Source organism: Miniopterus natalensis, chromosome X, assembly GCF_054644295.1.
Source record: "Miniopterus natalensis isolate mMinNat1 chromosome X, mMinNat1.hap1, whole genome shotgun sequence".
In the NCBI taxonomy this organism is placed as follows: domain Eukaryota; kingdom Metazoa; phylum Chordata; class Mammalia; order Chiroptera; family Miniopteridae; genus Miniopterus; species Miniopterus natalensis.
Window position 1 is genome coordinate 100,455,213 of NC_142103.1, and position 22,322 is coordinate 100,477,534.

General features: G+C 43.6%; 1 long non-coding RNA gene across 2 annotated transcripts in view; it reads left to right on the forward strand.

The window, feature by feature from the left end:
* Positions 1-4,116: 4,116 nt before the first annotated feature.
* LOC148090648 (uncharacterized) overlaps positions 4,117-22,322 on the forward strand; it is a 308,919-nt gene continuing 290,713 nt past the window's right edge. For both annotated transcript variants that reach the window (XR_015713701.1, XR_015713700.1), the window contains exon 1: positions 4,117-4,201. This is a non-coding gene — a long non-coding RNA (uncharacterized LOC148090648). The remainder of the gene's footprint in view (positions 4,202-22,322) is intronic.

Consider the following 22,322-nt stretch of genomic DNA (forward strand, 5'->3'; position numbering starts at 1 on the left):
CATAAAATGCCTCTTCTTGGTTCACAGAAGGCTGAAAAGAAGCTGATTTTGAAAAAAAAGGAGTTAGTTTAACTTGAACAATAGCAATAATTGTGAGTGCCCTTCGGGACCCTCTGTACTTCATCACCTGCCCAGCCGAGTGTCATCCTGCCCTAACCCCATCTTTAATCAAGTCTGTCTTCATCACAAAACTAATCTCAGAGCTGCCTTCAAAGAGGAGGATGGCCTGAGGTTGGCAAATAAAGATATTTGGCATTTTCCTCTGAGCCTAGTGAATCAGGTTCCATTTGCACTAATTAATAGGTTGAAGCAGTCCTTATTGGGAATTACAAGCTGGAAATTTTAGTCACAGGAAAAAAAACTATTTCATAAGCTCCTTACTTTCATGAGCAAACCAAAAAATTACATGCAAGCATACACTAGCACTTGGTACTTGAACTGGAGTTCCATTCTTTATATTTAATGACAATGTTTTTATTACTGTTCTAAAGCATAGTATAGATGCTAACAGAGTAGTGTATATGTAATCAACAGTCCTGCCAATCAACCAGTCAACAAACATTAATTGAGCATTCACTATATACTCAAATATTAATTGAGCATTTACTATGTGTGTTTCTCTGAAGATTAGGCAAAGTAATACAACATTATTTCTTACCTCTAATGACTTATGGTCTACATATTATAATAAGAAAAATAAATAAAGAAGTGTGGCTCTAAGTTAGGGTATCATCTGGGGAGATCAGCTTACCGACACCCAGGAGCTTCAAAATGTGGCATTTGCCTATATATTCTATGTATTCACAGTCTAAACTCTGGTTCTTAGCTTGGCAGGCTCACAAAATTAATCTTGTCAGTGTCCCAACTATGTTGCTAATCAGGGGTATGACATACTAACTATAATACCTAAGAGCCTGACATATAAACCAGAATGAAAATATAGCTACCCGGCTGCCAAGTAACCCATGTAGGCCAAGCATCATATAAGTGTATTGGGTACATGCTGCCTAGAAAGGTTTCATAATAAATATGGAATTAGAATAATCGATTTTTTTTAAGTTTTTATTATGATTTACAAGTCCTTGAAGATAAGACCAAATTGTATTGCAAAAAGAAATCAGTTTTTAAAGTAAATATATTAGACAAATGTAGTTGTACTGGCTTCCATCACATAATTAGAAAATAAGCTTTTAAAATTTATTGATAGGGTGGCATAAAGAAAGGATAAATCCAATTCTCAATGTCATGTATACAAAGTCACATTGATACAGATAAGAAGGAAAACGAAATATGAATAATGGATGATGAATCATTTTCTTTGGTCTCCGGAATCCACTTAAAATTAAGATGAAAGGGTGCCATGATTAATCTCTCGTTACATAAGGACCTTGAAAACACTCCTCCTGTGGCCACTAGACCCCTGGACTCCGTTCTGTGGAATAGCCCCGTTTTCCTCGGGGCCACCCTTTCGCCTGCGCGCCCTGGCCACTCTCCAGGTCGGCCTGCCGTCCGCCCCCTCCCTGCCGCCTTCTCATCCGGCCCGCGGGCCGTGGGCACTCGGCTTTCCAGTCCCCGCAGGTTCGTCCCGCTCTGTGCCCCGGGGCTGAGGGCAGGCTGACTGACACCGCTTGGGCCTGGAGATGCGGTCAGCCAGCGGGCACCAGCAGGAGAGCCGGGCTGGGAAGCGCAGAGAAGCTGGAGTATTCATTCCATCAGCTCCCTCCTGGTTAAGCAGAAATTTGGTAGAGGCTTTGTTGTTCTGTTGAAAGGCAAATTCAAAGACAGAAAATAGATTGATGGTTTCCAGCGACTTGCAGAGAGAAGGAAATAGGGAGTGATTGTTAATGGGTATGGGGTTTGGTGGGTGATAAAAGTGTCCTTGAATTAGACAGTGGTGATGGTTGCAAAGCTTTGTGAAAACACTAAGGCCATTTATTTGTACATATTAAATGGGTGAATTTTATGATGTGTGAATAATATCTCAATTAAAAATGGATGGGGTATATACGATGGAATACTATTCAACCATAAAAAAGAAATATTACCAGTTGTGACAACACGGATGGACTTTGAGGGCATTATGCTAAGTTAAATCAATCAGACAGAGAAGGAAAAATACCATATGATTTCACTTATATGTGGAATTAAAGAAAAAAAGCAAGCTCATAGATACAGAGAACAGATTGGTAGCTGCCAGAGACAAGAGGTGGGGGCGAATGAAATGGGTGAAGGGAGTCAAAAGGCACAAACTTCCAGATATAAAACAAGTCCCGGGGATATAATGTACAGCGTGGTGACTGCCGTCAGTGCATATGCACCTATGTGTGGGATCTAAGGAACAAAGTCAGCCGACGAACAAATAGAAACAGAGGCGTGGATATATGGAACAGACCCACGGCTGCCGGGGGGCTGCATGAAAGGCATGTGATCATTCAGTTAAGAGTAAGACATAATTTTACCTAAAGAAGGCACAGAAATCCATTCTTCGTACTTCTCAGAGCTTTCAGCCCACGGAGAGGCGCTGGGTAGGAGCTGGGTTTGAAGTTGTAATTCATTATTGCTTGCTTTGTTTCTCTTTCTAATCTTTTGTATTTTCTTTCCATATTAGCCCATGCCTTCATCCCTATTTTTTTCCTGGACCCAATTCTTATAACCCTATCATTCCCGAGCCCCCCTTATAAAGCCACTAAATTAGATTATTGACGACAAATCAAAGGACTCTGAGCTTGTGAATCTGAAAGTCCTTTGCTCTCTCAGTATAGCAAAGTCTGAATTTTCCAGCCTTCAGGGCACACTACAGAGCTCATCTTAAATTTTTTTGTTGGCTGATCAGAGAAAGGAGGTCAATTTCCTTGGAAAGCGCTATCATATTTACTTAAACTAAACACTGTTGTTAGTTCTTTTAGTGTATTAAAAAATCAAGTGAAGGATGCGGAAGGGTTATGTAGTGTGCTGTGGCGAGGCCGCGGGACCGGGCAGGGTAAGTAAACGTGAGGCTGGAGTGGGCTTCTAGAGCCAGCGACCACCTGGGCTTCCATCCATTACGGTCTCCTCTTGTACCCAAGGCCAGCTTGGGCTCTTCGGGACATGGCCCGAGCACATTCCATAGACGATGACGGAGAGAGGGAGGACTTCTTTGCCCCAAGTAGAAGAGTCCATTTTTATTTTCCTGATAATCTACCTAAGGTACCACTATGAACCCCTGTCCCTTTTGAGAGAGGGGAAAGATGAGTGAGGGTAACTCAGCCCCATGGAGTCTGGGGAGGTTTGGCCCAGATCAGCCATTCTGGGGCCTCCCCAGTTATGGGGGGCATGGTGTTTGCTTCTGGTGTCATCTCTGAAGCATGCTGTTGGAGAATGAGCATTGAACTCTGAAGTTGTGCGGGTCTGTGTTTGAATCCCGGTCTGTCGTTTACTGGGACCAGAGCATACTGGACTGAAGCAGTGATGGAACGTGGTTTCTAGAGGGATTCTAGCTTTGGTGACCTTGAAATCATTTATTCAGCCAACAGATCTTTTATTGGGTGCCTGCTATGTTCCAGGCCCTATTCTGAGCGTGGGGGATATTAAAAATGGAAGTAATATGAAGTCCCTAACCTCACAGAATTTAGCATGACTTATCAGACTGGCCTTCTCTCCAGCCATCACTTAATCCTAAAAGTGCTAGATGGCACATTGCCCCTTCTGTGTCCATAGGCAGTCAAGCAAATGCACTAATTAAATGTCTCCATAATGACTGTGCTTCAGGAATGGCCTGGCACCAAGGCCTTGAAAAGACTGTGCTGCAAATGCCGCTCTCATCCTGAAACAGTGGATGAAGTGACCACAGCTTATACCCACAGTTGACTGTTTCCTTTAGATTTAATCAAGCACTCCCCTCCCCCCAAATGTTAATGCTTTCTTGCCACTACAGCCACTATACCTTAGCATGAAAAGAATTAAATTTTCCCCTCTGACTTTTAATTATCCCCTGACAGCTTTGGAAAATGGCACGGGGAACACAAACCAGAAATGCCAGTTGGCTTTGGAATGCATCCTGCGTGCTTTTGAAACAGATTTTCAGAGTTATGTTTTGAATAAATGTTAACATTAATTTGTGTTTCTTAACAGACTCCAGCAGATGAACAGAACAGGGAAAGAGGCCCTTCCTGACTGCTGTGGTGTGACTGGGCGACCTTCAAGGATTGACAACACCGGGAAGGTAATTGGCCAGCAGGAAAGGGAGAGGTCGTGGAATGTTTGTTTTTCTTTTTCAATTAAATGTATTGGGGTAACATTGGTTAATAACATTATATAAATTTCAGGTGTGCAAGTTCATAATACAGCATCTGTATACTCTATTTTGTGTTCACCCCCCAAAGTCTATTGTCCTTCTGTCACCATGTATTTGACCCCCTTTTCCCTCTTCATTCGCCCTCCAGCCCCTTCCCCTCTGGTAACCATTTGGAATATTTGTTAAGAATGTCTTTCCAAGTGATATATGCTAAGCTGTACCCCACACATTTCCTCAGTTGAGGTCCCATTTATATCAGTGCTTCTCTAAGTATGTTTGGGAAAGGACTAGTTTTTTAAAGAAAATTTCCAGTCTAAATGTTTCTAGGTGCAAACTCTCAACTTCTGTACTTATTTTTTTCATCATAGACTAGTAAGGAACAACTAGCACTGGTCCATGAACTGCACTTTGAGCAGCCTTGGTTTATATCAATAAAAGTCATCACCTTTTGAGGGACAGATATTATGCCAAATATTTTATAAATATCATACTTTAGTCTTTACAACAATCCTGTGAGGCAGCTCTTCTCTTCTGTTTTATACATGAAAAATGAGATTTAGAGTTTAGATAATACGTTGAAAGTCACAAAATCAATCAGTGGTGGAAAATGTTTTTCTTCTTGACGCAAATCTATCCACCACCATCTTTTCTTATGGATCAGAAAGTAGCAAGGTGGAATAGTTTGTGATGAGCAGGGTTATTGATAGAAAATGAAATCAGGTAGAATCAGATGTGGTAGCCCAAGGTCATAAATTAATGCTAGAAGCTAAACAGCAGGAGAACCAGGTCAGACATGAGTCAGGTACTAGGTGACTGAAGATATGAGTGGTTGAAGCTGGGTTTGATGCTCGACTGTGGAGTGTTCCTTGTAAGCAACTACTCCAGTGGGAAAAAAATGGAATAAAGGATTTTGCTTTTCTTAATCAACCTTTTTCCTAAAGCAACCAAAGACCTCATTCTTCTGTCACTTCCCAGTGCACTGTCTGGGTCTCACTAGAACTCAGTTGTCTTGATCCTTTCAAGGAGATAGGATCATCAATGTCTGTCCATAAAGCTTCACTTTTACATGGCAAAGGGAGGGACATGGCCTTCGGCCCTGTTTGAGGCTCAGTTGGAGGGTCTTTATCCTCAGAGACCAAGTGGTTTATCATCCAGGGTTATCAAATTCAAGGACTTGTCTCCTCTTTATCACAACATCATCTTCACAGGGAAGCCCATCCCTTGGGGCCAACAGACGGGAGAAGATCACCCCCTAAGTCTGGGAGGTGGGTGCGGGGTGACTACAGCTATTTGCAGGGACATTAGAGGACTTCACCAGGGAATTAGCTCCGAGGCAGACCCACTGGAGACAAAGGGTGGTGTCTTAGGGCTAGATCAGTCTCTTGGGAGCATGTGACATTAAAACTAATATTAGAAACTCACGTGGAAAGCTAAAGTAGAAGGAAGAAATACAAGGTGGAAAATGAAAAATGAAAAAAAAGGGCATTGCAGGTATGCAATGGTGAAAGGGTGGAGCCGAGAAAAAAGAGCCAGAGCAGAGGAGGTGGCAGGTCAGGTGTCGCAGAGGAGGCCATGTCTAAGCCCCAGGGTTTGGCACAGGATCAAATAAATATGTCATCCACATTGTAGAAAATATAGAAAAGCACTAATAGACACACACACTACAGGAAAATCAGTCACCTATATTCCCACGACCCAGAAGTGATCATGTCAGTGTTTTCTTTACATTCTTTGGCTCTGAGAGGAAGCAAAGCCCAGCCAAGCTGACTCCCTGACTGCACTCTGAGCAGTGTGTGTGTTGGACAGAGGGCCAGATATTGAGGCCAGCGCTCTGAAAACAGGGGCAGCTAATCCATTTCTGAAAAATAGTGATAATGTTGCAGATGGCTGAAGTATTGTGGGATTTCTGACCCAGAGACAGCTTGAAGGTTATCCAGTTGGTAATTTTAAAAATCTCTTTCTCAGAGCTGTGGAGGTCTGGCACAGATACCGCAGGGGCTGCCTGGGAATGGCTGAGTGCAGCAAAGTGGTCAAGGCTATATGGGCCCCCAACCTGGCTCAGCACGGCGGCTCTACTGTATCTCATGTATATATTCCTTTCTGAGCAAGATTTCTTTCTCCCCTCTTCATTTCTTTATAGGTTCATTAATATTTCTGTGGCTTCAGGAGAAAGTTTCCAAGTGCCTTCTTTTATAACAAGTTGGTTTGTTTTTTTTATTGTTCACAATATTACCGGTGTCCCTTTTTCCCTCATTGACCCCCTCCACCCCACACCCATTCCCCTCCCCAGGCCTTCACCACACCGTTGTCTGTGGCCATGGGTTATGCATATAGATTCCAGATTTCATTTGAAGGAAGGATTCTGCTGCTTTGATTTTTATTTTATTTTTTAAATATGTTTTTATTGATTTCAGAGAGAGGAAAGGAGAGGGAGAGAGTGAGAGATCAATGATGAGAGAGTCATTGCTCGGCTGCCTCCTGCGCGCCCCCTACTGGGGATCGAGCCCGCAACCCGGGCAGGTGCCCCGACTGGGAATCGAACTGTGATCTCCTGGCTCATGCGTCGATGCTCAACCGCTGAGCCACACCGGCTGGGGGAGGATTCTGCCGCTTTTAAAAGAGGAAAATAAAAATGATTAGAAGTCATGTTCTAGTACCAGTTAAGGAAATTGAATTCCCAGGGGATGAAAGGACATTTAGAAGATCCCGTGGCTGTATATGATGGCTATAAGGAGCTTTTTCCCCCACACAAAATGGAGTAAAACTTGACTCTTCTAAATTTCACACATAAATTAGATGCTGAGAAAGCCCTTGTCACCTCTGACAGAGAAGCAGAGCAGCTGTTTCATGAATGACAGCACAATTAAAACTAAAATAATATAAAATAATTTTTAAAAATCCCTTTTACTGTACGTGCTTGAATAAAGCAGGAAAGATAAACAAGTTTCTTTTCTGCTAGCCAGAAAATGTGTTTCTATTCATTTGGGCTTTGAAGTTCAGTGTACCCCCACTGTGTGCATACACGTGTGGTTATATGCGTATCATCTCTGCGGTGTAGTAGCACCTAAACTTTTCAGCTAGTTTGTCTAATCATTAAGCTACTTAACCAATTAGAATACTATTATAAGGAGCATTCTTGGTTCCCTAGCCCATCTCTGACATCTCCCCTCAAATCAGCTGTATCCTTTCATGATCTTCTTCTCAGTCGGCCCCCCCTTCCTCAGAAAATGTTTGCTGTTGGCTGAGGATTCCACAGCAGCAGGGTAACCTACTGACCCTGCGTCCCCAGGTCTGCGAGGTCGCCCTGGGCTCAGGACTCTGAGTGCAAAGACGGAGAAAGTCCCAGGATGGCTGGTCACCCTATCAGGAAACCCCTCATTCCAAGATCATTTTGTTGTTGTTGTTATTTGTTGTTTTTTTCTTTTTTATTGAATTTATTGTGGTGACACTGCTTCACAGAACTACATAGGTTTCAGGTGTGCAATTCTATAACCCATCATCTGTGCGCTGTGTTGCGTGTTCACCGTCACACTGTTTTGCTGATGAAAGCCTGAGTGCATTTCTGCCTTACCTTAGAGCCTCACAGCCCTTCAAGCTCTCGGGCCAACCTTTAGGCTCGGCTTCCTCATTTCTGCTCCCCGACCCCACACTTTCTGATTCACAGCGGTGTGGACGCGTTCTGCCCGCTTGCTTCTCTCCGTCATGGACAACACCCTCTACCAGCCTTGATATTTTTCCCCTCTAGGACCTGACTGCATGTAGTCATTGAAGAAGATGTCACTGACTGTCACTTGCTGTCCATGTGATTTGCAGTAACCGCTGCTTTCTTAATCGGTCCTGCCAAATTTCTGGGACATTCTGGAGGCTCCTAGACACCAGTTCAGACGTCTGCACAGCTTCTTTCCATCACCTTTTTACTTCACTGCTGACAGTTTGGGAAGACATTATGTCTTGGCTGGTGGAGGCCAACTATATATTTTATTCCTCTGTGTCGTCCCTGAACTGAGTGCCTAGGCCTACCAGGTTAGCAGGGGATACTGTTTGTTATTCCATTTAGAAGGAGTCTCTTTGGACCACTGCTGATTGGTGTATCTAAATTATTCTCACCATTTAGTTTTGCTGAAGAAGACTGGCTACATATCATCCAAGGAGGGTTTTTGCGAAGTAACTCAAGTGTGGAATTTTAGTGTCTCTTGATGAGAATCCTGCCAAGTGTGACTGTTGCTTCACTCAGCATTTGGCCTGTGGGGAGAGCCTTGTGGCCTCTGCTCTGTTCATCTGCCCACTCACATCTATTCTAGGCTTATCTCATCGATTCTGATCTGAACTATTTTTCAGAGTCTGAAACATGTTCTTTTTCCAAAACAAAAAAATACTTTGGCTCAGCTCTGTATCTCTCCTGCTCCCTCCAGGTCCAGTGATGGCACTCAGGCCTAAGTGCTCAAGGGATGCCATTAGAGACATGAAATGGCATCAACATTCATGCTATAGAGCATTCAAGTTCAGCTAACATGTGAACGATCATGGTGCTTTTCTTTCCATTCATATTTTTGCTATTTTCGTGTTTTGCAGAAAAAAAATCACTTTACTTCCTTCCAAGTTATAAATAAGGAGACAGACATAAATTATGTTGTAAACATGCTGCAGGGAAGAAAATCTATTAATTAACGTATTTCCTATAGAAGCTACATCAGTGGAAGAAAGACTGGAGGGGGAAGTGCCCTGGTAGGTTTGAAACAGAATTTACGATTTTAGCTCATAGCACATTGTCTTGGGACTCATCAGGGACCAGCATCATTTTCTAGATGAGTAAAGTGAGACTGAAGGAGATCAAAAAGGGGGTTCTCCACTCTGGATGCACATGAAATCTATCTGGGAGCTTTAGCAACTACAGATGCCCGGGCCCCTTGCAGAACCAATATGGCTGGTGAGCGATGTAGCCTGGCACTGACGGTTTGTAAAAAGCCACCGTCCCAGGTGGTTCTCACACGGCCACAGCCCAGAACCCGTGCTCGAACGCTCAGTGGCGGAGCTGGGAGCAGACGATGCCATTGAGTCCCAGACCAGAGACGTGCCCACTGCCCCGTGCTGCCACCTTTCAGAATGCTGGCTGTGGCCATTGCAGAGAGCACTGAAAGATGAGCCCTGGCCACACTGGAAAGGAAAAGTGTCGCAGCCAGAGACGATTTGAGTAAGAGGAATGCAAGTCCCATGAAATTCAGGTACAAGCATTTCCCAGGAGACACGGAACACTCGCGGTCATGCTGACATACTCCGTGCCTCAGCTGGGACTTTAGTTTGGCCTTTCCCCAACCATGGTACCCTCTGAAAGAGATAGGGTTCATTCAGCATACAGAGCGATGCTGGAGTGCCCTTGGGAGGCAGATGCTTAGAATGACCTTCCTTCCTAGAAGGATTCAATTAATCAGAGCAGTCCTGCCAAGTCCACATCAGCAGGTCACTCATTAGCCCCACTTTTGCCACCCTACCACCCTGTCCCCTGGTAGACAGAAACCGCCTTTCCCACAGTGTGCTCCGGAGCCTAGTACAGTACCTGACTTCCAGTCAGTTCCTTTTATTCGCTGGATCCATATTTGTAAATTCATCGACTCACTAAAATTTATTTGTAACCCCCAAATCGTTACTTGCCAGACTTTCAAAGTCATCTGTGTGCATTTGCAGGACAACAAAAATGCAACGTTCTAAAACGCATGCACGCGCCCAGCTGGGGCTGAGCAAGGCAGAGCTCTGCCTGCTTATTTCAGCTCTCATGCTGGAAAAGTATCTTTTTCTGCTCACTTCAGTGCCATGTTTGGAAAAATTTTGTGCTTTTTGTTGGTGACTTCACTGTTGAAAATGACTCCCAAGTACAATGCTAAGGTGCTGTCTAGTGTTGTCAAACACAAGAATTCTGTGGTGGGCCTTACGGAGAAAAGACATGTGCTACACAAGCTTCGTTCAGGCCTGAGTTAGAATGATGTTGGCCGTGAGGTCAATGTTAATGAACCACCAACGTGTATTAAATACGGTACCTTAAACATAAGCATACATAAAGCAAGGTTATGTATTGATCGCTTGATGAAAATGTTGTCACCAGAGACTCTCTGGACACTAATCCTGTATTTCCCCCAGGAGCAGTGGTTCAATACTCACTAATTCAGTGTTCATGGTGACTTTATGGAACATAACTGCTGCAAATAATGAGAATCGCCTGGATATGTGCTCGATAAATACTTGTTAGGCAAATGAGAAGCTAAATAAAAATCTCATATTTGCATAATTTTATGTATATAAAGATTTTTATGTGTATTTGTATTGGATTCAGTATTGGTGCTGGAACCTCAAAGATACCAAAAATAGCTAACCTTTATTGAGTGCTGACTATGAATCAGGCAAGATAGATGATACATGGATAAATTAGATAGATGATAGATAGATAGATAGATAGATAGATAGATAGATAGATAGATAGATAGATAGATGATAGATATAATTTAATCCTTACAATAGTCTTAGGAGGCAAACACTTATCTTCTTTATTCTACAGAGAGGATTACTACTGAGGCCCAAAGAAATGAAGAAACTTGCTCAAAGTCTCTCAGCTAGAAAGAGGTTAATATATATTTTAACTTAGGTAGTTTGACCACTGTTATGAGCTGAATTGTGTCCCTTCCAAAATTCATATGTTGAAGTCCTACCCACCCCCATCCACCCCCAGTACTTCAAAATTTGACTGTTTAGACATAGGGTCTTTAAAGAGGCAATTGGGTTAAATAAGATCATTGGGGTTGGATATAGTCTAATATGACTGGTATCCTTATAAAAAGAGATTAGCATACTAACATGCACAGGGGAAAGGCCATGTGAAGACACAGGGAGAAGATGACTATTTATAAGCCAAGGAGAGAGGCCCTCAGAAAGCAATTCTGCCAACACCTTGATCTTGGACTTGTGGCTTTTAGAACTGTGAGGAAATAAATTTCTGTTGTGTGAGCTGCTTAGATTGTGGTACTTTGTTGTGGAAGCCCTAGCAAACGAATACAACTGGAGTATTAATGCCTGCCTGATAAATAAGATGTGGCCCAAGACTCCAAACCACTCAGGGTCTGGCCACTTGTCATAACCTTCTGGAGGCAGCTTTCTTCGGGGAGGGAGCAGTGTAATCGTGAGCGGGGCTATGTGTAATCTGGAATTCTGGAGCTGCCTGCAAGGATGGAGCGAGGGAGGAAATGTGCTGGCTGTTGGGCCAAAGCCAAGTGGAGCATAAAGGTGGCCAAGCCAGAACAAAGCACCAGGAGGGGTGCCAAGCAGCAGAATTACAAGCAAAACAGGGAGGAGTTGGACTGGGTGAGATATAAGCCAAATGATCCAGGCAAGAAGGCCCAGGCCGCCAAGGCCAAGGTTTAGAAAGCAAAGCCTGAAGGGAAAGTGATCGTGAAGGATGCTTTCTGAATCCATAGCCCAGCTGAGACCCAAGTGGCAGTGAGGTTCAGTTTTAAGAAGCTTAAACCCACTTTCCTTTCATACTCTTCTATCTGGATAAAAACTACAGCATTGGAATCAAATTCTGACAACCCCATGGAAATATGGTTGAGTGACAAACTGATTGATCATGACTGTGTCACATTGAGTTCCCCAGAAACAGGTGTTGAGAGGAAGGTTTTGGAATACAGTCGTGTGTGTGTTTTTTTATTTTAATAACAAACCTCTCCTTATTTTCTACCTTTTCAAAAACATTCTTCGCTATTCTGCATACTTTGTTTTCTTCTATATATTCTTAAATCATTCTTTTCAATTTAAAAAGAAAGCCTGTTGTGTTTCTAATTGAAATTACTTGAAATTTATATACTTATTTGGAAAAGATGAAAATTTTTATTATATTAAGACTTTAAATTCAGGAGCATGTTATGTCTCTACATTTATTATGGTCTTGTTTTGTGTCCCTCAAAATTTATAGCTCTGTCGCCCTGGCCACTGTGGCTCAGTTGGCTGGAGCATCATCGCTGCTCAGGACTCGCAGGAGGCAACCAATCAGCGTTTCTCTCTCTCCCTCTCCCTCTCCCTCTCCCTCTCCCTCTCCCTCTCCCTCTCCCTCTCCCTCTCCCTCTCCCTCTCCCTCTCCCTCTCCCTCTCCCTCTCCCTCTCCCTCTCCCTCTCCCTCTCCCTCTCCCTCTCCCTCTCCCTCTCCCTCTCCCTCTCCCTCTCCCTCTCCCTCTCCCTCTCCCTCTCCCTCTCCCTCTCCCTCTCCCTCTCCCTCTCCCTCTCCCTCTCCCTCTCCCTCTCCCTCTCCCTCTCCCTCTCCCTCTCCCTCTCCCTCTCCCTCTCCCTCTCCCTCTCCCTCTCCCTCTCCCTCTCCCTCTCCCTCCCTCTCTCTCTCTCTCTCCCTCCCCTTTAATTGTTGATGCTGTTACAGATTTTCCCTCCCTTCTGCCCCCCTCCACCCAACCCCTGCCCTACCCGAATGTACGTTTAATCGTGCCTGTTAAGTTTTCTAGGAAACCATCATATCATTTGCAAATCAGGATAATGTGACTGTGTTCCAATATTGACATGTGTCTTACATTTCAAGGCTTATTGCATTAGCTAGGACCCTGAAGAATGAGAATGGTACACCTTGAGAGAGTGCATGCTGTTGGCTAGTGTTTATGTTACATTTGTAGTTGGGACGGGGTACTTTACACGTGATCTCTCCTACTCTCTGACTTATTTAGGATAATATTGCTGGATCAGAGTGACTCCCTGAGCAGAACCACATGCAATCAGAGGGGTGTTTTTTTTAAAAAAAATTAATTAAATTTATTAGGGTGACAATAATTAATAAGAATATATAAGATCTTGAGAATATCATGCTAAGTGAAATAAGTCAAACAGGAAAAGTTAAAAGCCATATGATTTCACTCATATGTGGGATATAAAACTGAAAGCAACAAATGAACAAATAAAAAAAATCAGAGGGATTTTAAGAGACATGTTTTGACAGAGTTGTTCTTTCTTGCTGCGAGGTTGATGGGGGGCAGGGGAAGGGAGCACACAGGGCAGGGTGCCAAGTACTTCTGGGGTTAATTGCCCAACACAAATTTTTAGTAATTATAGTGATATTTTTAAAAACTAAGATAAATTGATTTTTTTACTTTTTAGGTCTGATCAAAATGCCCCCTCATTAAACAAAGTGAAGTGAAATGTTCCCCACAACATATCCTGTGCCCAGTGGGAAGTTGGAGGCTTTGCCGCTCCCTCCCTGTGCCCAGGGAGAGGGCTGCAGGTTTGTGGCTCTGCTGTTGTTTGCAAAGCCCGGGTCCACATCCCACAGCCTTCTCTGTCCCCAGTGACAAAACCCACTGGGCGTAACCAGCGCACGTGCAGTCACTCTGAAGGTTATAAATGACTGCATATGGCTTGCTCCCCTCTCACCCCTCGGAGGCTGCCTTTATGTGCCGTGGAGACGAGTCGCCGGGGAGTTCGCTCCCTCTGCCTCCACCGCCTTGCTTTCCTGCTTCGCAGGGACCGCCAGCTCAGCGGAGCAAAGCGCAGGTCACCCTGCGTATCACGTGGGCTCTCCCTTCTCTCTTGACCCCACGTCACCCCAGCACCCCCTTTGACTCATCCCTCCAGGTGGCGCAAGTATTTGTCCAGGGGCCTTGGGCTCTGAGCTCCGCAGAGCAAGCAGCTGTACTTTACTTTCCCTCTTCTGTACTCTGAGGCACCTGTAATAATTGTCAGCCTAAAATTAAACCGAAACAAACCCATGAGATGCACAGTGTTAGGTCACCCTTGAAAGCTTTTTTTTTTTCTTTTTCTTTTTCAATATGACTATGTATTTATTTTCAAATTGATCTTTATTGTTGAAAGCATTACAGATGTCCCCCATTTTCCCCATCGACCCCCTCTTGTTTTTCCTGGCTGGAATGGCGCTGTGCTAGACTAAATTTAACGTGCGTACAATGGGGAGATTTGCCTCATTTTTCTAGGACTTGGATGCTCTGATATTTTGAACCGGCCTGGCTGTGGCAGCTCAAGTTGCCTAGTAACCAAAGGAAGACCAGCACAGAGGGGAGCCTAGAGGAGCTACGTTCTTTACTAAACAGAGCAACAGCCAGGAGCCAGTAGGTCTAGGGTTGTGGTTGGGCTGAACCTTCACTCCTCTGAGGATGTGACCAATATGTCTTTTGTTAAGCTGCTTATATCCATCTGTAAAATGGGCCTGAAATTTGACAGTGGGTCCCGCTGGCCCATACTGTGAGGATTAATGAACCTAGAAAACAGTTTGCATCCTTTAGAACAAATGCACTTGGGAAATATGTTACATTTATAATAATTTGGTTCTAGCACGAAGATAACGTTGAAAAGTGGGATCAGTTAAATCTCCAATTTCCAAAATCCTAAGGCAAATACAGTGATATTGGACTGTCTACTTGCGTTATAGATGAGTGAGTTGTGTTTATATAATTATCTCAAGGACATAAAGTAGTGATAAATGCAGTGAAAACTAAGGAAAACCATATCGAGGTATTGAAAAACAATCTGAGTTCTATCTGAGGCCAATCCAACATTTGTGATTGACTCAGACTAATGTGGCTAATCTTTCTTAGAGAAACCTGCCACCTCAAGGAGTAGAAACTGAAGATACAACATATATAGTGCCATGAACAGAATATGAAAATGGCTTTATTTGGGTTTCTGTCACCTCTCTTGATGCCAGGGTGGAAATCTGGGTCACCTGAGCCAACAGGCCGTATCCGGGGTCCAAGCCCCTCTCCAGCCCCAGCCATCCGAGCTTCCTTTTTGCTCCCTCGCCGTCACCCTGCGCGCCCCGCATTGCCCTCAGGCTGGTTGATCTCTTCTTTCCCAAACACGCTGAACTCCTCACGCCTGCAGACATGAAGGCTCACGAACACCTGCCTTACATTTGTTTACATAGTTCTCTTGAATGATCTAAAACAAAATTATCCTGAAAACTTCCCGCTCAGGTCCTTCTTTGTAAAATGGGCTGTTTTATTTCCCAGGCCCACAGTGATCATAAAGCCTCTGAGGTATCACCAGGCATAAAGAAGGCTGACATTTTTTCTCTGCTGCTTTCTGTGTATACTTAAGCAAATTATTTCATCTCTCTTGATCTTAGATTCTCGTCTATAGAACAGATAATTTTACACTCAAAGGCTGTTGAGAGGATTAAATATATATGTGTGTGATAGATATATGTGTATATATGTATAAGGATAGATAGATACCTCTCTCCAGAAATTTCATTAAGTGCTTAGTGCTCAATAAGCTTGTTATTGGTAGTGTTGTGCTCTCTCTCCCCCCCACCCCCCTTCTAGCTCTCATCCCAATCATGACAGCTTTTTGAGAGGCTACAGTAGGACCCTATATCACCTAACAAAGTAGAGGTGTGGCTGGGTTCCTTTGGAGGACACTGAAAACCAGATTAAAAGTCAAGCACATTGTCCACTAGCCTGCATTATAATTTTCTGCAACATTTAGATAATCCAGCCACTTTGTTTCTCCACTCCTTGCTGAGATCATTTGCTAATTATAAGTGCAAACAGCATGATTATTAAATAAGGCAAAGAGTCATTCTTTTTTTTAAAAAAATTATGCTTTGGTCCTTTCTTAAGGAGAAAAGTTTTAATTGTTTTATATTGAATATTTTAAGTGATGTTCACGTATTATAAGAGAAAAAAACATGAAAGCCACAATCCTAGAGCGAGAAACCACCTTACAGCGAAAACTCAAGGGTTGCTGGGCCATGTGTGTCTTCTTTCTGGGCATTCGGGCCCTACTGGGTAGAGACCTGATTGTGCCGCCAAATCTGTCCAGCAGCAAGGACTCCGAAAGACATTCGTTTCATCACTTTCTTGAAAGTGCTGCTGAAAGTGCGTTCAGTGGAAGTGATGTAGGAAACCAAGTCCCTGCACTTAGCATGGGAGGTGAAAGACATTTCTTTTTTCACTTTAAGGCTTCTATAAACACTCATGTACAGGTTTGCGTGTGAATGTAAGTTTTCCTTTCTCTAGGATAATCACTTGAGGGTGTTGGTGCATTTGGTGTTTTGTTTACCTTTATGAGAAACTGTAAAATTGTTTTCTAGAATGTCCCATTTCAAGTTCCCATCAGCAATGTGTGACAGCTCTGGTTGCTCTGTGTCCTCACTTGGTAATGTCATATTATTTTATAAACCATTCTGATAGTTGGGTAGTGATATCTCATTGTGGTTTTAATTTACATTTCCTAATGACTAATGATGGTGAATGTACTTTCATGTGCTTATTTCCCATCCTCAGATAGCTGCTTTATGTATTCTACCCGGGGTTTTCAGTTGTAATTCATGGGAGGATAAGGTAAGTGTGCTTATTTCATCTTGGCCAAGTCCAGAAGTCTTCAATACCTTTGTAATCAAATTTTAGTATGTTCCTCAGAGACTATGGTTTAGATGGCACAGCAAACAAGTGGAACATTAACAGCATGACGACTCCAGATGAGATGAATGCATCTCAGTGACACTCAAGGACACCTCTTCTGCTTTGAATCATGTCTCCCAGTTTGTCAAGAGCCTGCTATTCTGTATGATAGGCTCCTAGAAAATTCAAGTGGGCAAAAGAACTTGCGTGAGTTCATTGAAAATGTACTCCACGCTTGTTTTCTGACTGTCAACCCATTTTGCTTTCTAAAGATACAAGTTCACCCGTTCCTCGTGGGTTACAGTGTTTTAAACTGCTGTCGTAGAAAGTCACTGGATCTGCTATGGTGCTTTTCTCCCCTTCGCACAGTCCTGCTGGAGTGATTTGACTCAGTAGCTCTAGGGTAAGGAAACAGGCTTTCCCCTAGAGTACACACACTCTCACTTAGGCTCCCTTAACAACAGGCCATGATGATCAGCTGTGACAATACACTTGTCAAACTGGAGCTGGTCTCAAAACATACTATCTCTGGTATAGCAAGAGCTTAAGTCTTAAGATGTCCAAGTACTGACATCTATCCTCACTTATTAGGAAGGATTACTTGAACCCACACGTAATCCCCAGGATGTCAAGTATTTTGAATGACTCCATTAACTTCTCCAGGCCATTAGAATAGGCTACTGAAAATGTGGCCTGAAGACCAGCAGCATCCGCATCACTGGGGAGCCTGCTAGAAATCCCAGTGCTCAGGCAACTCTGAATCAGACTCTAGTGATGGGCCCAGGAATCTGTATCTTGCCAAGCTTCACAAGGCCTTCTCATGTGTTCTGAAGCTTAAGAGCCACCCACTGTATTCCCTCTGCTGTAATTTACGTCTCTGTGACTGTACCCTAACTACCAATGTGTAGTTCTCAGTCCCTTCACCTTTTCACCCAGTCCCCGAGCCTTCTCCCCTCTGGCCACCACCAGTCTGTTCTCTGTATTTGTGAGTCTGTTTCTTTTGTTAGTTTATTTTGTTCTTTAGATCCCACATGTAAGTGAAACCATATGGTATCACTGGCTTATTTCACTCAGCATAATACTCTCCAGGTCCCTCCATGCTGTCTCAAAGGGTAAGGGATCCCTCTCCTTTACAGCTGCGTAGTATTCCATGGTGTGAATGTCCCACAGCTTTTCTATCCACTCATCTACTGATGGGCACTTGGGCTGCTTTCATATCCTGGCTATTTTAAATAATGCTGCAATGAACATGGGGGTACATATATTCTTTTGAATTAATGTTTTGGGTTTCTTCAGATATATTCCCATAAGTAAAATCAGTGGATCATAAGGCAGCTCCATTTTTTAATTTTTTGAGGAGCCTTGATACTGCTTTCCACAGTGGCTGCCCCAGTCTGCATTCCCTCAGCAGTGCACCAGGGCTCCCCTTTCCCCGCACCCTCCTCAATACTTGTCGTTTGTTGATTTGCTGATGGAGCCATTCTGACAGGTGTGAGATAGTATCTCATCGTGGCTCTAATTTGCATCCCTCTGATGATTAGCGACATTGAGCATTTTCTCATGTGTCTCTTGGCATCTGTATGTTCCCTTTGGAGAAGTGTCTATTCAGGTCTTCTGCCCATTTTTTAATTGCGTTGTTTGTTCTTGTGGTGTTGAGCTGTCCGAGTTCTTTATAAATTTCGGATTAAAAAAAGAACCACTGACTAGTAACTTATACTTATCATGAAGCTGAATTTAAAGGTTGGGAAGAGGAAATGAGATGCCTTTCTCAATATTTGAAAATTTCTACTGAGTGTTATCTCTTAATTACTCTTTTAGGAACAGACTTCCCTAAAGCTAAATCTAAACCTCAACCAGAAAGGACTAGCATGGCTTCAGTAATAGCAGTGAACAAAACTGCCAGCTTCCAGGAGAGTATGCGTCCCTCCTTTCACAATTGTAGGTGATAAAATAGTATTGTGAAGTGTAGGTAAAAGACACAACTCTATTTTGAACTATTTTGAAAGAAACACATACAATAAAGTCATTTTTAAATGAAGACAATTTCTTATTTTCCTTATAATTAATGTTTTAAAAAATAATATTCAGGAAACATGAGGAAAAGGCAAGCGCAGAATTATTTGTGGTGCATTGCCCTCAGGAAAGATACTGTTTTCCGAGCATACTACTAAGGTAAAGTAAGCTTTAATAGTTATTCTGACTATAATCTCAGTCTCAAGCTAGTTAAAGGAATTCTGAGAGCTGAAATCAAAGTAAACTGGCAAACTGGCCAAAAAGACAGAAGGCGTCTTCTAAACTGGCCTCGAATGGGTCAGACGCTGTTAATAAACATTTATTGGGCGCTGATCGTGTGCAGAGTGTGCCGCATGCTGACGCTGCCCATCGCGGCGCCCGCCTGAAGCGGGATGAGCCAGCTTTGGAAAATGTGCACGAAGCCCGTGGGCAGTAGGAGGCGATGACGTTTTCTGCTTTCCCTCCGCACTCTCCTCGCACTTCTCCACAGTCCCCCCAACACTCGTCACGGTGGGTGTTCTTCCGCAGGCAGCTAAAACTAATGATCTAGCGTCAGGGGCACGAAACCTCCACTGTTTCCGTTTGGGCCAGCTGTAAAGAGCCTCCCGCTCCCAGTCAGTACCAAGAACATGCACGTGGCAAGCTGCGGAGCTGAAATCTGAGGTGCGAAGTGTGGGCATGGAGCTGAGCCGGGAGATGACTGTACAGAGGAACGGAGTTTTTGGAAAGTCGCCTGTCCCTGCTGTTCAAACTTTAAGCGAGAGATACATATCACGTAATACTTTTAACTGTCTTTCCAATTAATTTCTCTATGAAAAATTCATCAGAAGTGAGTTAGCTGTTGAATCTTATCTTGATCCTGGGACTGGGGGGCAGGTGCACTGCCAGTTTTAGTACCCGCGCGCCCCCGCCCCCCCCCCGACTTAAATGGGGGAACAGCTAGCGCTGGCCCTGTAGCAGGGGCTGCGGCGCACTCGGCGCCCTGCCGCTTGGCCCTCAGCGTGGGCCTCGGGCGGCTTAGTCGCCTCAGGAGAGACGCATCTTGTCTGAAAGGGGGGCGCTGACTAAGGATCGCTGGGCACGGCCTCCGCCCACGAACACCCGGGGACCTCAAAAGCAAGGCCGGGGGAGGCCTGGGTGAAAGACTGGGTGGCTGCATGCCTAGGGTCCCTGACTTCTCATGCTTCCTCTGTTCATTCCCGTTTGTTTGGAAAGAAATCGTGGTGTTACAGGATTTTTCAGAAAGAGAAAGGGAAAAATCACCTGCAATAAGCAAAGGGTTTTTTTCCTCGCTTGTGGGAGAGCTTCGTTCGTTTTCCTTCGTTAGCATCCCAAGTGTCTTTCCCAGGCTCAGCTCCAGCAGTATTCGTATTCTTATGTGGTCACTGATCAGCAGTGGCTCCTGTCGCCCAAGGATTTGGAAAGTCCATTTGCTGACATTAATTCACAATGGGAGAGGACCCAACTCTGCAGGCCTTAGACCAGAATTTTCTAACCCTTATGAGTTTGAGGATCCATTTATAACATCAGAAAAATCTCCTTGGGGTGTTGAACACACAATACAACATTCAGATGATGTATTATAGAATTGTACACCTGAAACCTATAGAATTTTATTGACCAATGTCACCCCAATAAATTCAATAAAAAAAGGGAAACTCTCCAAATCACCATATAACTATATTTGATTCTAGTATTAGTTCATTGAGAAAATATTTGTACTAGAACAAAAAATGACTAGATTTTAAGAACAATTTTAAATGATTTTGCATTTGATTGATCATAACACCTGCAGACACTGGGGAAAGAGGTCCATATATAGAAAGACTTGTTTCTATTCATTGTGCAGCCATTACTAGGTGAACAGAGGGATTAAAGGGCCCTTTTGCATAGTGCTTAGAGTTCCTGAGTGTCTACAATGCACAGGTTTGAAACCAGTGACTTAGACAATGAATGCTATCAAATAAACAAATGGGCGAATAAATAAAAAATAAATAAGTGGGGGGAAAAACAACCTGGACTTATTAGTCAGAGAGAAGAAAGTAGAACTCTGCTGAGTCTGGAATTACAATAACTTTCGTTGATAAATGTGAAAATATTTTGTGATAATTCATGTTACTGCTATGAACAGCTGTGATGCATTTAGGAACACTTGTTGCTTTTGTCTCAAAAAAACTGTGTCAGTAAAGCAATCAGATGAAATAAGTCTTCTTAGAGGTAATTTTTAGCTATGATGTTTTTCTCTTAGGGATTCAGGACTGCAGACCATGCAAAGATTCATGGCTTTGAGGTATAACTTTGCCAGGACGGATAGACATGCCCATGTGCCCTGGAGAGGGTGGCGGGAACTAGATGCCCCTAACCATGCTCCTCTCGTGTTAATGGGATGGTCACAACCCACAGCAGAGGGCAACACCTGTCCAGAGAGGGCTGCGAGCTCCCAGCAGAGCCGCGCTGCTCCTCTAGCTGACCATTCCACCCTGACTCACCAATCCCCACCTAGGCGCTCTGGGGGCGATGCTGCGACTTCAAGCGCAATTACATGAAATTCTGAGCAAGGGACAAGGCATCAACTGAACCTTACCCTGATGCAGCCCTTCTCTTCTCCTGGAAGCTTCGAGTCGCTGTGCCCACAGTGGCCAATGGCAGGGAAGGGAACCGTCATTTCTCTTCAGTGGGCCTATGCCCGAAACTGCAACGTAGAGCTTTCTAGGCAACTGGACAAGAATCCGTGCCTCAGACTCATGCGAGGAGGGAGAGTTCATCCCTCCCCTCAACCCAAACCCCACCTTCAGCATTTTAACAACTTTATGGGAAATGTATTAGGAATATGAGGCCAGCCTTTAGAGCATCCAAGTGTATGTGAAATAGGGAAAAAAAGGAAGGAAGCCAGGGCCCATGGCCAGATTCTACTCCATGGAGGCATGGGAAAATAGGACTAAACCCATGTACTTGGCCCTCTGACACAGGGTCACACACCAAAATACTAGAATCCGAGCGCTCAGACTAGCAACGCCTGCTATGGAGAGGGCCTAGAAAGCAGGTGGGAAGGAGGCAGAGCTCTCCTTTCTCTGTTGAGCCTATAGATCTCTTTCTGGAAGTCCACTTCTGAATTCTACCTTGGGATATTATTAACTTTGGAAATCACACAATGAAATTTTTTGGCAGATGAAATTCTGCTCACAATCTTGTTGGCACAAGAAGCTGCATGGAAACAGTCTTCAACTCACTGAAGCAAGAGAGTAATCAGGCTCATGCTGGCATTTGATGAGTTAAGTGAACTGAAATATGAAGCCTGACAAATTTGTTAATGGAATTTCCTTTAACCATGAGGATCAACAAAATCCATAGGAAGCAAATCTTTGCTTCATCTCCCACTGCTGTTATTGACAGAATTCTGGAGGCATGTTTTTTGTTTGTTTTGTTTTGCAGAAATCCAATGAATTTCTTGATTTTATAAAAAGTGGATAAAAACAGTATCTATCTCTAAGGAGTAAGAATGTTCTAAAACAGTGCTACCCAATAGTCTGCACTGTCCAGTGTGGTAGCCAGAAGACATGTGTGATTATTGAGCATTTGTAATGTGGTAGAATAACTGAAGAATTGAATGTTTAATCTTGTACGATTTTAAGTAATTT